Source organism: Mus pahari, chromosome 23 (genome assembly GCF_900095145.1).
Source record: "Mus pahari chromosome 23, PAHARI_EIJ_v1.1, whole genome shotgun sequence".
Classification (NCBI taxonomy): domain Eukaryota; kingdom Metazoa; phylum Chordata; class Mammalia; order Rodentia; family Muridae; genus Mus; species Mus pahari.
The window spans coordinates 24,675,444-24,691,183 of NC_034612.1; the positions used below are offsets into that span (position 1 = coordinate 24,675,444).

A 15,740-nucleotide genomic window follows, 5' to 3' on the forward strand; every position below is an offset into this window, starting at 1 on the left:
AGCAGTGAGAGCTGACTCACTGTGTTCTTAGCCACTGAGCCATCTCTCCAGCTCCTGGAGGGAAAGCACAGAGCCTCTCAGGGAAACAAAGGGGAGGATCTGGGTGATGAGGCCACGCCCCTCAGTAGTCCGAAAGCTACACAAAGTTTCTGATCAAAGGCGCTTAGTGAGGTCAGGGGCAGTGAATGAAGTAAAGGATGCATTTTACTAATGCTGACAGGGAAATGATCCGAAGAAAAAAGCTTTTCAAGATAATTGAAATCTGGACAAAGCGTACTCAACGCACTCAGTAAAACAGAGCAGAGCTTTTAGGGGCTCTCAGAATGGTTGCTTTCTCTTGGGATTGTCACAGGAGTGGCCTTCTAACATTCTATTTGTTTGAGAGCTTGTATAAGCAGGCTACAGGAGAGCCGAGAATTAATACAATAAAAGATTCTTCTGAACTAGCAAGGCTTTTTGATTAAAACTTACACTGTTCCTATTTTAAATTACATTTAACTTGCTAACTTTTGACAACTGTCAGCATTCAACAGGTGACAGATGAATGAATGCTGTGAAAGTCGACTAAAGGCCGGGATGAGCCTCGGTGTCAGTGTTTGTCTAGCACACACAAGGCCCTGGCTTCCATCCCCAGGAGGGGAGAAAACCACTCAGTTGTAAAACAAAAACAACTAGCTACCCCTCTGAAATCAAAAATAGAAAGTATACACCTAACAAAAATTAACAAGGTACACTGGGCATGGTGGCATGTGCCCTTAATCCCAGCACTCGGGAGGTAGAGGCAAGTGGATCTCTGAGTTTGAGGCCAGCCTGGTCTACTGAGAGCTCCAGACAGCCAGGGCAGCAGAGAAACCCTGTCTTGAAAAATAAAAAAGTAAAATAAAATAGCAGGGGGGGGGGGACATGCCTACTATCGCAGTGCTTAGAGGGCCCAGAAGAAGATGAGGAACTCAAAACCATCCTTAGCTTAAAGCCATCCTGAGCTACATATGGAATTGGAGACTACAGCTCAAAAAGAAAAAATGTTAATATGGCTGATGTCTGCAGTCTCTTATTTCAATACCAACTTTCCACTGAAACATCTCAACCACCAGTTGAGCATGCTGACGTGTGTCAGCAGATTTTCCAATATACTCTCAGAACAGAGATCTTTCTGACCTCTAACCAACTGAATGTCCCTTGTGAAGGACAGAAGGATCACCTGGGCATGCCGGCCAGCTACAGATCCAAGAAGTCGTCTTTGGCTTCCCCTGCCTTTCTCCTTACTTTTCAGACTTACAAAGATCGACTTCCTCTTTAGATGGTTCTCAAATTGGAAGTTCACAGATCCACATTGCATCCCTGCTACAAGGGGCTTCTGGGTCAGCCCACTTCACAGGAGAACAGGCTGAGGCTCAAGCAGTATATTATTACCCTCAGCACTTCTCCAGGTCTTGCCAATTCTTCCAATGTCCCTTTGCAGTTTATCTTACAGACTGTATTTATTCCAAAAAAGATTTTCGATCCCTAAAGCCTAAAGCCTTTGTCTACACTGTGCCTCTCCCACAGCAGACTTAGCAGAGGGCAGGCTCTCAACTCATACCCCACCTCCAACAAGCCTCCAAGGTAGCCCGTTAGGCAGTGCCTTTCTCTGCACGAGACACTGTTAAACCTGAGGTCCCTGCTCACACCTGGCTGTGGCTCTTCTCAAACCCTTAGCAAACAGCCCTTTAGGAAGAAAGCGCAGGGCTGGAGTCAAAGGAGAAAGCACTTGCCAAGCAACTGTGAGAGCCAGAGCTTGGATCCCTAGAATACACATTTAAAAAGCTGGGCAGGCATGGTAGCTACCTGTGATTGCAGCACTTGGGAACCAGAGAAAGGGATTCCCCAGGGCAAGCTGGCCATTTAAGACCAGCCAAAATAGTGAGCTCTTGGTTCAGAGAGACCTTGTCTCAATAGAGTGTACAAAGATTCAGAAAGAGACATCGAGAGTCCAGCCATCTACACATATACTCACATGAACACACGTGCCAACACAAAACACACACACACACACAAATGTAAACACACAAAGAGACAGAGATAGAGATACAGAGACAGAAACAGTGACAGACCAAAAGGGAAAAAAGACATGGGATGGGCTGGTGAGATGGCTCAGCGGGCAAGAGCACTGACTGCTCTCCTAAAGGTTCTGAATTCAAATCCCAGCAACCATGTGGTAGCCCACAACCACCAATAATGAGATCTGACGCCCTCTTCTGGTATGTTAGAAGTCAGCTACGGTGTACTTATAATTATGTATAGTAATAAATCTTTGGGCCAGAGCGAGCAGGGTTGACCAGAGCAAGCAGAGATCCTAAAAAATTCAATTCCCGGGCTAGTGAGATGGCTCAGTGGGTAAGAGCACCCGACTGCTCTTCCAAAGGTCCAGAGTTCAAATCCCAGCAACCACATGGTGGCTCACAACCATCCGTAGCAAGATCTGACACCCTCTTCTGGAGTGTCTGAAGACAGCTACAGTGTACTTACATACAGTCAATAAATAAATCTTAAAAATAAATAAATAAATAAATAAAGCTTTAAAAAAAAAAATTCAATTCCCAATAACCACACGAAGGCTCACACCCATCTGTACAGCTACAATGTACTCACATACAGAAAATAAATAAATCTTTGAAGAAGAAGAAGAAGAAGAAGAAGAAGAAGAAGAAGAAGAAGAAGAAGAAGAAGAAGAAGAAGAAGAAGAAGAATTATTATTATTATTCCTACTGCTCTTCCTGAGGACCAGAGCTTGATTCCTAGCACCCACATGGCTCCCAATGCCTGTAACCCCAGCTCCAGGAGAACTCACACCCCTGACTCTGTGGGCACCTGCATTCATGTGTACATATCCCCCTGTGCACATAACTAAAGTAATCATAATAAATCTTTAAAAAAAATTTTAAGAGGGGGGCTTGGTGGAAAGAAGGGTTCAGGGGAGAAGAGGGTGATGGAGGGACAAGATGAAAGAGACCCAGAGATACATATGAAACTGGGACAGGCTAGGGAAGTCAAAATGAAAAAAGCACAATAAATGCTGACCCGACGCTGTCCCTTACCCACACTACCACCGCATATGTGCAAGTGTGCACGGACATCTGTATGACATGTGCACGCAGGCCTCTTACTAGAACCTTAAAGGCTCCATCATGTCTCTTCAAAAAAGCAGTAGCGGTATTTTCTCAACTGGGGCCTTTGCAGAGTAAGGCTCAATAGAATTAGAACGGAACTCTAGAAGGTTCCATTTCACTTTTAGCCTCAAGAAAGAGAAAGAAGTGAGGCAGGGTAAAACATAGCTTACAACACTATGCACGGAACTGCCCCACTGTGGCACGTTGTCTCCACAAGCCAGGTAACAGTGACATCTTAGAAAGAAAGAGCAGAGAGCTTTTGGACTCGGGGAGTCACGATCTCTCTCCCTTTCTTCCTCGTCACTGTCCCTGCAGTGTCAGAGAGCTTACAAAAGGCTTTGAGTGCTAGGCAAGCGTCTTACCCTCTCTCCCCCAAATCTCTGCACATCTTATGAGGTGATTCTGCTAGTTAAAAACATCACTGAGCTGGAGAGATGGCCCGGAAGGTTAAGAGCGCTGGGTGCTCTTCCAGATCAACTGGGTTCGAGTCCCAGCATCTACATGATGGCTCACAACTGTCTGTAACACCAGTCTCAGGGGATTCAACTCCTCTTCTCACCTCCGTGGGCATGTGAGATACAGACAGAGAAACAGACAGAACACCCAAACTTATGGAATAAATAAATAAATAGTAAAAACAACTTGCCAGATGTGGTGGCACACAGTTTTAATCCCAGAACTCAGGGGGCCAAGGCAGGTGGATCTCTGTAAATTCAAGGCCATCCTGGTCTACAGAGCAGGACAGTCATGGCCACCTAGTGAGATCCTGTCTCAAATAACTACGTAAGTAAATAATAAAAAATTAAAACAGCAATGACTGGCCAGCAAAGCGACTCCAGAAGTAAAGGTGCTTGCTGCTAACCTGACGACCTACATTCAATTCCCAAAACTCACATTAAAATGGAAGAGAAGCAATTCCTGCAGGTTGTCGTCTAACGTCTACATGCACGCCGTGGCACGAGCCCATCCAACTCTCCTGTATCCACATACACATAAATAAAACGAAACTGCCACAACGCTGGTCCTGGTGTGGATTCTGTAGTTGTTTTGCTGACAGCTGGGGGAAGGGTTAGGGGGTTGGATAGCTGAGCAGTTAACACTGACTGCTCTTCTGGAGGACCTAAGTTCAAATCCTAGAGTGTGGCAGCTCCCAACTGTCTATAACTACATCCCAGGTGATCTGACATCCTCTTCTGGCTTCAGTGGGCACTAAGCACTCACGTGGTACCAACAGAACTCCTGAACCTAGGGCTCAAAGAGAAGTACAGAAGAGGGGCAGGGACATTGTAAAACCAGAGGGACAGAAAAGGGCTGTGAGATTTTTCTCCTCTAGACATTCGAGAGGAGCTGCACCCATAAAGCTGCACCAACATGGTTGCCTGACCACGATGTGAACAAGGATGACGTCTGCAGATAAGCTAATGTGGAAGAAGGAACACTCAGGAGGACTCAACCCTAGGCCAAGAACTCCAAGGACAGACCCGACTGGAGGCAGCAGTGAGGGAATGAAGAATAGGCAGACAGATACAGACACAAAGAGAAGCTGGGATTGCGTGGACTGGGCTTTCTGATGGAGAAACTGCAGTACCCTGGAGGCTCAGCAGGTCTGCTCTATGGAGTTGACCAGGGGAGAGCCATCACTGCATACAACTGAACAAGAAGGCAGGGTCATTGCACACAGATAACCAAGGGGACAGAGTTTATGGCTTACAGCTGGGTCACAGGGAAAGGTTTCGATACCTTAGTAGGAGGGGTCTCTTTAGGGGAGCAGTCTGCAGGCTGTGGATGAATATTCGAGGAAAGAATTTCCTACACATGCTATCGACTCCATATATGGACCAGAGGAAAGCTTTGACATTTTCCAGTGGGTCCTGGATTGGTCATGGCTCTGCCCATGTCAATAACATATACCCACACAGGGCTCCACTCGCTCATGAATTCCTCTGCTCCCTGTAACAACTAAGGAACACCGAGAGCGGGAGAAATAGGCTTTTCCACTAAAGAATATACCACTGGTTACCCAACACCAAACGCACAGTCCTGAAAACATAGACACACAAGTAACATCATATGGGTTGAGTGGGTTGTGTTTTTATATTTAGAAATGTATTTAGAATATATGTGTGTGTGTATATATATATATATATCTCAACAATTTAAAAAAAGACTAGAGCTAAAGAGATAGCTCAGTGATTAAGAGTATTGAATGCTCTTCCAGAAGACCAGGGTTCAATTCCCAGTACCCACAAAGTAGCTCACAATGGTCTGTAACTCCAAGATCTGATGCCCTCAACACACAGGCAAAACATAATGTACATAAAATAAAAGTAAATTTAAAAAGAAAAAGAGGCCACGAATTTGAATGAGGCATAAGAGAATGTGGAGGGAGAAAAAGGAAGGAGGAATGATACAATTAGATTGTAATCTCAAAGGATAAATCAAAAATAAATCTCAAAACATTGTAATGAAAAAAAAATCGGTCAACAAACACATGTATAGGTTGGTGGTTAGTTAGCCCATGCCAGGACTCACTGCACACACAGGCCCAGTTGTAGCCACATTCCATGCCCAAAATGATGCTTGGGAATTGTGTCAGGTAAAGATAAAATAAAAAATGAACCCAGCCCCTAAGCCTTTTCTTCCCTTCCGTTTCCCATCAGCTCCTCATGGTTGATCATGAACTCCCCACTCAGTTAATGTGGCAAAGCCAATGCCATCCAACCTGCCAGCGAATGTCCCTTCCAGGGTAGTTTCTACATTCACTTCTAGCTCCTAGGCATAAAGAAGACTCACTGTAGCTCATGACTGCATTCACCCACCAAAGGATGTGTCCAGCGGTTAACCACCAATGACTTCACCATTCCCCAGCAACTTCAAATCTTATCCGGTGAGCGCACTATTACAAGCCCTGTGCTATATCAGAACAGTCAGAACTCAATGGTCAGAACACTTGGGGCTGGCTCTAGACCCAAAGACAAGGAAGAAGCAAAGAGCAAAAAACGGAATGGAGAGCATCCTTGAGTAAGCACTACGGTCATGAGGAAAAAGCGCTGGCCAAGAATTAAGAATGGGCCCTAAAACCTAGGATACATTTGAGGGGGAGGCGGGCAGGGGAGCACAAGCTAAAATCTCAAGCTGTTTTATATGGGAGCTGGGTCAGGACTAGTGGAGGGCAGATGTGTGGACATTTGACATAAGACTGGTAAGCTGACCTGCTGAGATTCAGTGAGGACCAAAGATCATACATGTTGTTGAACATGTATATCCAATATATACAAAGAGCTCAAGAAGCTGGACTCCAGAAATTCAAATAACCCCATTAAAAAATGGGGTACAGAGCTAAACAAAGAATTCTCAACTGAGGAATACTGAATGGCTGAGAAACACCTGAAAAAATGTTCAACATCCTTAGTCATCAGGGAAATGCAAATCAAAACAACCCTGAGATTCCATCTGACACCAGTCAGAATGGCTAAAATTAAAAATTCAGGTGACAGCAGATGCTGGCGAGGTTGTGGAGAAAGAGGAACACTCCTCCATTGCTGGTGGGATTGCAAGCTTGTACAACCACTCTGGAAATCAGTCTGGCGGTTCCTCAGAAAATTGGACATAGTACTACCAGAGGACCCAGCAATACCTCTTCTGGGCATATACCCAGAAGATCTTCCAACTGGTAATAAGGACACATGCTCCACTATGTTCATAGCAGCCTTATTTATAATAGCCAGAAGCTGGAAAGAACCCAGATGTCCCTCAATAAAGGAATGGATACAGAAACTGTGGTACATTTACACAATGGAGTACTACTCAGCTATTAAAGACAATGAATTTATGAAATTCTTGGGCAAATGGATGTATCTGGAGGATATCATCCTTAGTGAGGTAACCCAATCACAAAAGAAGTCACTAGATATGCACTCACTGATAAGTGGATATTAGCCCAGAAACTTAGAATACCCAAGACACATTTTGCAAAACACAGGAAAACCAAGAAGGATGACCATTGTGTGGATACTTCATTCCTCCTTAGAATAAGGAACAAAATACCCATGAAAGGATATAGGTACAGAGACAAAATTTAAAGCTAAGATGAAAGGATGGACTATCCAGAGACTACCCCATCCGGTAATCCATCCCATCATCAGCCACCAAACCCAGATACTAATGCACATGCCAGCAAGATTCTGCTGAAGGGACCCTGATATAGTGGCCACTTGTGAGGCTATGCCAGTGCCTGGCAAACACAGAAGTGGATGCTCACAGTCAGCTATTGGATGGAACACAGGGTCCCCAATGGAGGAGCTAGAGAAAGTACCCAAGGAGTTGTAGGGGGCTGCAACCCTGTAGGTACAACAACAATATGAACTAACCAGTACCCCCTGAGCTTAGGTCTCTAGCTGCATATGTAGCAGAAGATGGCCTAATCAGACATCATTGGGAAGAGAGGCCCCTTGGTCTTGTAAACTTTATATGACCCAGCACAGGGGAATGCCAGGGCCAAGTAGTGGAAGTGGGTGGGTAGGGGAGCAGGGGCGGGGGTGGGGTATAGGGAACTTTCGGGATAGCATTTGAAATGTAAATAAAGAAAATAATAATAATTAAGTTTAAAAAAAAAAAGCTGAGATGGGGCCAGTAAGGCGGTGCAGTGGAGCGGGTGAAGGCGCTTGCTGCCCAAGGACGCAAGCCTGAGAGCCAAGTTCTATGTCCAGAACCAGCGTGGAAGTGAAAGGACTTACTCCACCAAGTTGTCCACAAGTCCGCGGTGTTGCGCGAGCACAGACATGCTGTCTGATTTTGCTGACATACTCCTCTTCTGGATCCTCCAAGCTCGTGTTTACAACCAGCCGTGACCCATGACAAACCACACACACACAAGGAAATGTGTCCCATCTGTTTATTTCCACTCAGTCACTCAGTCAAGATCATACCTTTTCTAGTAACTCCGTACATTTTAGAACGGATCCAGACAAGGAAAAGGAGAGGCGAAGGAGGCACTGGGTTGGTCTAGCAGAAGCCCGGTTAATTATTAGAGATGGGAGAGCTGGGCTCCGTCTGAATTGGGCCTCTTAGTCATCTGGCAGTAGATAAAGCACTGAGTCATAGTTCTCGAATCTAGAAAACAAGAGCAAGGATAACCCTCTTCTCAGTGAGCAGAGTGGATGTGTGAAAGGCAGAGGCAGGGAGCAGTGGAAGGGAAGCGCACTTGGGGGCTCTCCTCCAGTGCCACTGGACCAGCACGGGTGGAAGGGCCTTCCTCTTTCTTAAGGCAGAGTGTCATGTGGGCCCTCGACCCTCCACTCCTCCTGCCTTTACACATCCCGGCTGACTGCAGGCGTGGGCCATCACGCTTAGTTTACACAGTGCTAGGGATGGAAGCAGGGCTTTGTGCATGCAGGGCAGCACTCTGTTAGCCGAGTCCCATCCTCAGTCCACATGTGTTAGAGCTTTTAAAGCACAGCGTCCAGGGTATTCACACACTGGGCCTCCTCCCGCGGCCCTACCTCCCGAGCAGGACCACTGCCACGGAGCCTGCCCTCTGGACCACTCGCACCAGCTCCAGCTGGTCACCAACTGCCCGTGCTTGTTCCTTTTGCCTTTCCATACATCTCCTCAGGGAAGCCTTCTCTCTGGGTGCTTGTGCCTCATCCTCCAGCCCCAAATCAACCACTTCCCCTTCTGCAACCTCAAACTACCGGGTAAAACATCATGTGTGCACTTAGACCACTGCACTGTGGTTAGTTCACTCCACTGCAATCTCTGTTAAACCCATCATCATCCAAGGATGCTGTGGATACTTGAACAGCGGGTAGGGATAAAGTCAGGAACCCATAGGTAAACATGGAGTGAAGTACCATTTGCTAATCTTCTTGGAACACCTAGAGTCATCTAAAACAAAGCAAATGTTCAACAAAATAGTCAAAGAGTAAAGCAAAGAGCTACAAGTAAACAGAAGCAACAAAGTTCTGCAATTATTAAATGTTATCCTCAAAGGGTCTTGCTAGTTTTACTGGGCGTGTATGGGCGTGTCTATGTACCCGCTTATGTGCCTGGTGCCCACGGAGGACAGAAGAGAACACTGGACCCCTGAAACTTAACTAACAGATGGTTGTGAGCCACCATGTGGGAGATAAGAATGAACGCAGGTCCTCTGAAAGAGCAGCCAATTTTTGTAATTGCTGAGTCATCTCTCCAGACCAATTTTGCTGTTAGATCATCATCATCATCATCAACATCATCATCATCTCTCTCTCTCTCTCTCTCTCTCTCTCTCTCTCTCTCTCTCTCTCTCTCCCCCTCTCTCTCTCTTTCAACCAACAAAGGAATTCCAGCAGGACCAGCAAGACAGCTCAGTGTGTAAATACACTTGGCAGCGAGCCTGGCAACCTGAGTTCAAGCCTAAGTAAGGAGAGAAGCAAGTCCCTCGTGTAGCCCTCTGCCTTCTACACAGTTGACTGTGGTGGGTGTACTCACACAAAGTAAATAAGTAAATAACAGGAACTCCACAGTCTCTTTCATGAGTTTCGACTTTCTCCACTCAGTTCATTGACTGCCTGCCCCAGTATGCAAATACACTCACCATTCCCCTGCTTAAGACCTTTCAGCATGCAATTCCTCTCAGAAAGTAACCCATACCTAGAATACAAGGAAACTCCTTTCTGGTCCAGCTCCAGCCTTCAGCTGCCATTTGGTCTCTATAGCCTCCCCCACCATCACAGGCCTCCTCTCCTCTCTTGCCCAATAGTGCTTATGTCAGCCTGCAGCATCCCTGAGTTGCCTTTCAGCACGTCTATGCTAACACCCACTCATCCCTTCAACGTTCAACTTCAATCCATCCTTACTCTTGCATTACCACACCACTTCATGACAGTAGAGGGCTAATGTGTCAGCTTTTCCAATAAACTGTGAGCTCCTTGAAAGCAAGATTTTATTTATTTATTATGAGTATGTATGTCTGTGTGTGGGTGTGTGCACAGGAGTACCAGTGCCCACAGACATCAGAAGATCCTGTAAGTCCTAGAGCTGGAGTTACAAGTGATTGTGAGCTCCCGATTGAGCCAGCTCTCCAGCCCTGAGAACTGTAATGAATTCTTTTGAATACATTAGTTTCAACTGCCAAGAAGTTAGTGATGTTAAGGATGGCTGCAAGTAGAGTCTGTTGTGAGTTCCTGGAAGGTACTGGGAGGCAGCACTTGGGAGGCAGAGGCAGGCAGATTTCTGAGTTTGAGGCCAGTCTGGTCAACAGAGTGAGTTCCAGGACAGCCAGGGCTACACAGAGAAACCCTGTCTTGAAAAACCAAAAAAAAAAAAAAAAAAACCCAACTTCCTCACTAGTATTCTAGGCAGCTAACACTTTCCTAAGATTAGCCTACTGGTCCTTTCGTCCAAGATAATTTTCTTAACTTTAGAAAGACTAGAAATAGAGAGTCAGCTTCTGTTTCCTTTCCTTTCACCTTCCATGCTTTGGTTTCTTTGCATGAGCAGCATGTGTGTAAAATGCATGCACACATGTGTGTGCCTGAATGTGGAGAATCAAAAGTCTCATTGACTTTCCACTTTATTGATGTGGGACCATTCGGAAGGCAGAGACAGGCGGATTTCTGAGTTCGAGGCCAGCCTGGTCTACAAAGTGAGTTCCAGGACAGCCAGGGCTATACAGAGAAACCCTGTCTCGAAAAACCAAAGAGAGAGAGAGAGAGAGAGAGAGAGAGAGAGAGAGAGAGAGAGAGAGAGAGAGAGAGAGAGAGAGAGAGAGAGAGAGAGACGTGGGCTAGTCTAGTCAGGGAGCTTGCTCCTGGGATCACCTAGTTCCTACACAGGTTCTGGGAATCTGAATTTCAAGCCTCACGCTTGTATGGAAAGTGTTTCACCCACTGAATCATCTCCCCAGCTTCCTTTGTATGTTTTTAAATGTGTATGGGTGTTTGCCTGCAGGTATGTCTATGCACCATAGGCCTGCAGTATCTGTTAAGGCCAGAAGAGGGCACTGGATCTCCTACAACTGGAGGTAAGGATGGTTGTGGGTCAACAAGTGGGTGCTGGGAATTGAACCAGGGTCCTCTAGAAGAGCAACAAGAACTCTTAACTCCCAAGCCATCTCTGCAGCCCCTAATCCATTCTTCATTTCTTAGCCTATTACATCTGCTTGTGTCAGCTCCCACTCCCACTGATGTATAACACAGAACCCTAAGTTGACTGTGATCACTTATGCTTGATGCAAGAATTAACGAGGCAGGCTGTGCCTCAGGGCCTGGGTTCGAGTTCATGCAATGTGTAATGTGGGAGAGCAGGGGTGGGGGTGGAGGGAACCAAAGTAAAGGAACATTTCTCAGAATAACTGTAGATGTGAAGAAACCAAAGCACAGGCAGATGGCCTCCTTCATGCATCACTTCGCAAACTGTTGGCCAGGCCAGAACCCAGCTAGGCCTCATTCTGTGTTATGGTCCTTCCCAGATACTAGGGGTGACATGGACAAAAAGCCTTGTATGTGTTGTAAGAGAAATTAAGTGGATTTTAAGATTTTCATAAGCACATCTCTCATATTTTCTCTGGAAGAACCATCTCAAACATACTTAGAATAACAGAAGAAAAGTCTAAACCATGTGTGCACCCTTTACCTGCGTGAGTGAGAAGCATGTATTTCCCACAGCTTTTGCCTCTCCAGAGAGTTCACCTGGATAAGCTTAAGGATAGAGAACTCGGCCTGATCTTGGGATAACAGAGCTATACAGAGGTCAAAAAATACAAGGCCAGGGAGCTCTGCCTTTCTTGCGTTAAGATTTTGTTACTGTTGTTCTTTTGGTGTTGTTTTGTTTTGTTTGAGACAGGGTCTCATGATGTAACTTTGGCTAATTTAGAACTCACTCTGTAGACCTGGCTGGCCTTGAACTCAGAGAGATCAATTGCCTTGGCCTTCTGAGTGCTGGGATTAAAGGACTGCACCACTATTCCCAGTTAGGATTTTTAAAATGTACGTGTATGTGCCTGCATGAGTTTATGTGTCCCTCATATGCACAAATGCTTGCAGAAGCCAGAAAAGGGTATCAAATCCATTAAAGTGAAGTTACAGGCAGTTGTAACCTGCCTGATGTGAGTGCTGGAATCCAAACCCAGGTGCTCTGCAAGAGCAGTGTGGTAGTTTAAATAAGAATGACCCCCACAGGCTCAAGAGTGGGAATATATAAGTCACCAGGGGAATGGTACTATCTGAAAGGATTAAAAGGATTAGAAGGTGTGGCCTTGTTGGAGGAAGTGTGTCACTGGGGGTGATGGGCTTTGAAGTTTCAAAAGTCCATGCCAAGCCCAAAGTCAGTCAGTTAGTCAGTCTGTCTCTCTCTGTCTCTGTCTGTCTCTCTGTCTCTCTCTCTCTCTCTCTCTCTGTCTCTGTCTCTGTCTGTCTCTCTGTCTCTCTCTGTCTCTCTCTGTCTCTCTCTCTCTGCCCATGGATCAGGATGTAGCTCTCAGCTACTCCTCCAGCATCTGCCTGTACACCTCCATGCTTCTTACCATGGTGACAATGGTTACAATGGTTACAAATCTAAAACTGTAAACAAGTCCCCAATTAAATGCTTTCTTTTATAAGAGCTGTCTTGGTCATGGTATCTCTTCATAGCAACAGAACAGTGACTAAGACAAGCAGCAAGTACTCATAACCACTGAGCCATCTCTCCGGCTTCTGTGTGTGTGTGTGTGTGTGTGTGTGTGTGTGTGTGTGTGTGTGTCATGTGTGTGTGTCATGTGTGTGAAGTGCCCTTAGATGCCAGAGCTGGCATCAGATCCTCCTGGAGTTGGAGTTACAAAGGTTGTGAGCTGCTGTATGGGTGCTAGGAATCCAACCCAGATTCTCTGGAAGAGCAGCCAGTACTCTTAAACACTGAGCCATCTCTCCAGCCCCAGTGCAGCTTTTCTTTATCCCAGCCATTGTCCCATGTAAACAGGTTCTCCACTTATGCCACAGCATACTGCCTCCAACCTAGTTACTCACAGATGAAATTCTGTCATCTTTTTAAACATAGATATGAAGTTGCTCATCAGAAACCACAATTACAATTTTTATGAGCAAAATGGAAATGCTTATTATTTAATTTTCTTACACCTTTCTGAGGACTTCATGAGAGAGGCCTGTATAATTTTTCTAGCATAGGAGACATCCTTCAATTTGGTACTAAATAAAATAAAATAAAATGCAATTCATATACCACTATCTTAAATGCAGACTCTTCTTACCATGAAGTCGAACTCCTACATCTTGGTCAAACACAGAGCATATAAACAAATGTAAGTCACCATCTGCCTGCAGAGAACTCAGAAGAAGATAAGAAATCTCCACTCAGGCCACAATGGAAGGTCAGACAGACGGGAGGTATGGACAGATGTCTAGAACTAAGGAAGATGTATATCCATGGGCTAGCAGAGGGCAGGACAGAGGAAACAGCACTAGAGTAGGAGACAGCCAAGAGCCCCACTGTGGGGGCTGGGGGCAGGACCTGAGTATCCTATCAAGAAGTCTCAAAGCAGCAGCGGGCATAGACACAGACTGAGGGAATAGTAAACAGTCAGTTTACTCTTGGTAAACAGAAATAATAACATAAAACAGAAACTCGGATCTGGAGTGTTTCAGAGTTACCAGTGGCCTAAACAAATGTGCCAAAATAATGCAGGAACCCCTTCTCCATATATGGAAGCAGAGACAGGCGAACTCCTGGGTCGGCACAGTAGGACTTCCCAAAGTCCACTCTTCATGGAGGTGCACGAAACTGACAGCACCATCAAGGGCAGCTTTCTCGGAGCTCTGAAAACTCACCAAGGGTTACAAAACTCCAAGGAATGTTTCCACAAGGAAGAAGGCCGGCTCTCGGCGAGCACAGTGAGCACGGCGGCTCTATAATTCGCCTCACTCCCTTTCCCCAGCTCTGAAGAACCCTTGAAAACCAACAGCCTCGTCTTCTGAACACCAGCAGCTGCGGACTGGGGCAGGATAGAACTGCAGCTCCCAACAAAACAATGGCCTCAAGAGCCTCGACTTACCCTGTCTAGCAGCTCACTGAAAAAAGCCCCATTCTTAAAACGAATCTTCACTGGAAGGGACTCAGAGATGCCTTCATATAAACGGTCATATCCTCAAAGCATTTGTTGAAAATAATCAGAGACAACTAGTTAAGGCCACCGCGTCAGGCAACAGCAACCACGCACGGAGCAATCAAGACTAAAGATCTGGGAAAGGAGACACTCATAGAGAGCTTAGAAAAGCCCTCAAAATGTCCCATGAACGGCTCTCAGCACTGTTTGATGTTCTGAACAAACAGGAAATGTGGACTAAGGCACAGTGGTAAACTGCTGGTGTACACACGTACACACACACACACACACACACACACACACACACACACACACACTACTAAGATGGTGGACTGGGGACTTCCAAAAGTCTGCTCTTTGTAAAAGTAACAAGAACACTGGCAAGTGATTAGGACCAGCTTTCTCAGAACTCTGAAAATTCATCAAAGGCATCCAAAACTCCGGGGAATTCGTATACAATCAAGAAGCCCGATGACGCTGAGCAAGCAGAAGGAGCTCTGTAACATGTAGCACTAGGCTTCTCCTTTTCCCTTCAGAGCCTGCTCCATTTCCAGCACTTTTTAACAGGATGAAGAGAAACACCATCAGGATGGCTACCAAAGCCAGAAATGGAGAAGCAGGCTTAGGCTTTGGTTGTACTTCAGATCAGTGGCAGCAGGCTTGCTTAGCTGGATGCGCTAAGACCCTGAAGTTGATACCCAATTCCCCAACACTATCCTCAAATCTACCCCTGACTCCGCAGGCCTTGCCATCTTCACCGATCATCCTGTGCTGACCTCCATGGCCTCCTTGCCTCTGTCTAACTGCTCCTCCACAACACTACCAGAGGATGAGCTCTTTTCAAAACAGATTCTCTAAGCTGGAGAGATGGCTCAATGGTTGCCGCTCTTGCAGAAGACCCAGGTCACCTCAAGAGGCCCACAACCACCTATAACTCCAGCTGCAGGAGACCTGGTGCCCTCTTCCGGCCTTAGCAGGCACTATACTCACTGACACAAACCTACACAATCTCCCACAGTAATACACACACACAATTAAAAAAATCAAATAATTAAACAACAAAAAAATCTATTCTCAATGTCTGTTCATGTTACCTGACACAGTAGAAGATGCTGACATAGAAGCCCATCTTGATTTCAAAGCCCCACCCTTCGGGCTGAGAAAGAGGCAAAAGATGTAAACAAGCAAACACAACCATCACGGGTCCTTTGACAGTAGACACAAAGCGTAAGGTAGCCCAGTACGATGGTTCATGCTTGTGATACTAGCACTCAGGAGCCTGAGGCAGGAGGAACGGAGCAAATTCAGGGCCACCATAATTTAGAGTGAGATCCTATCTAAGAAAGAGAGAGACAGAGAGACAGAGAGAGACAGAGAGAGAGAGAGAGAGAGAGAGAGAGAGAGAGAGAGAGAGAGAGGGAGAGGAAAAGGAAAAGGAAAAGGAAAAGGAAAAGGAAAAGGAAAAAAAGTCACATGGACTGGAAAATAGTTCAGTGGGGTAAAGTGCTTACCAT

At 45.9% G+C, this 15,740-nt stretch overlaps 1 protein-coding gene across 4 annotated transcripts in view; it reads right to left on the reverse strand.

Moving 5' to 3' along the window:
* The window catches only part of Tpst1 (tyrosylprotein sulfotransferase 1), a 58,293-nt gene that overhangs the window by 38,847 nt on the left and 3,706 nt on the right, over positions 1 to 15,740 (reverse strand). Inside the window, exon 2 of one of the 4 annotated variants that reach the window (XM_029533890.1) lies at positions 8,078 to 8,261. The exons of the other annotated variants lie outside the window; for them this stretch is intronic. The gene's annotated coding sequence lies outside the window, so the exon portion shown is untranslated. The remainder of the gene's footprint in view (positions 1 to 8,077; positions 8,262 to 15,740) is intronic. 4 annotated transcript variants of the gene reach the window in all.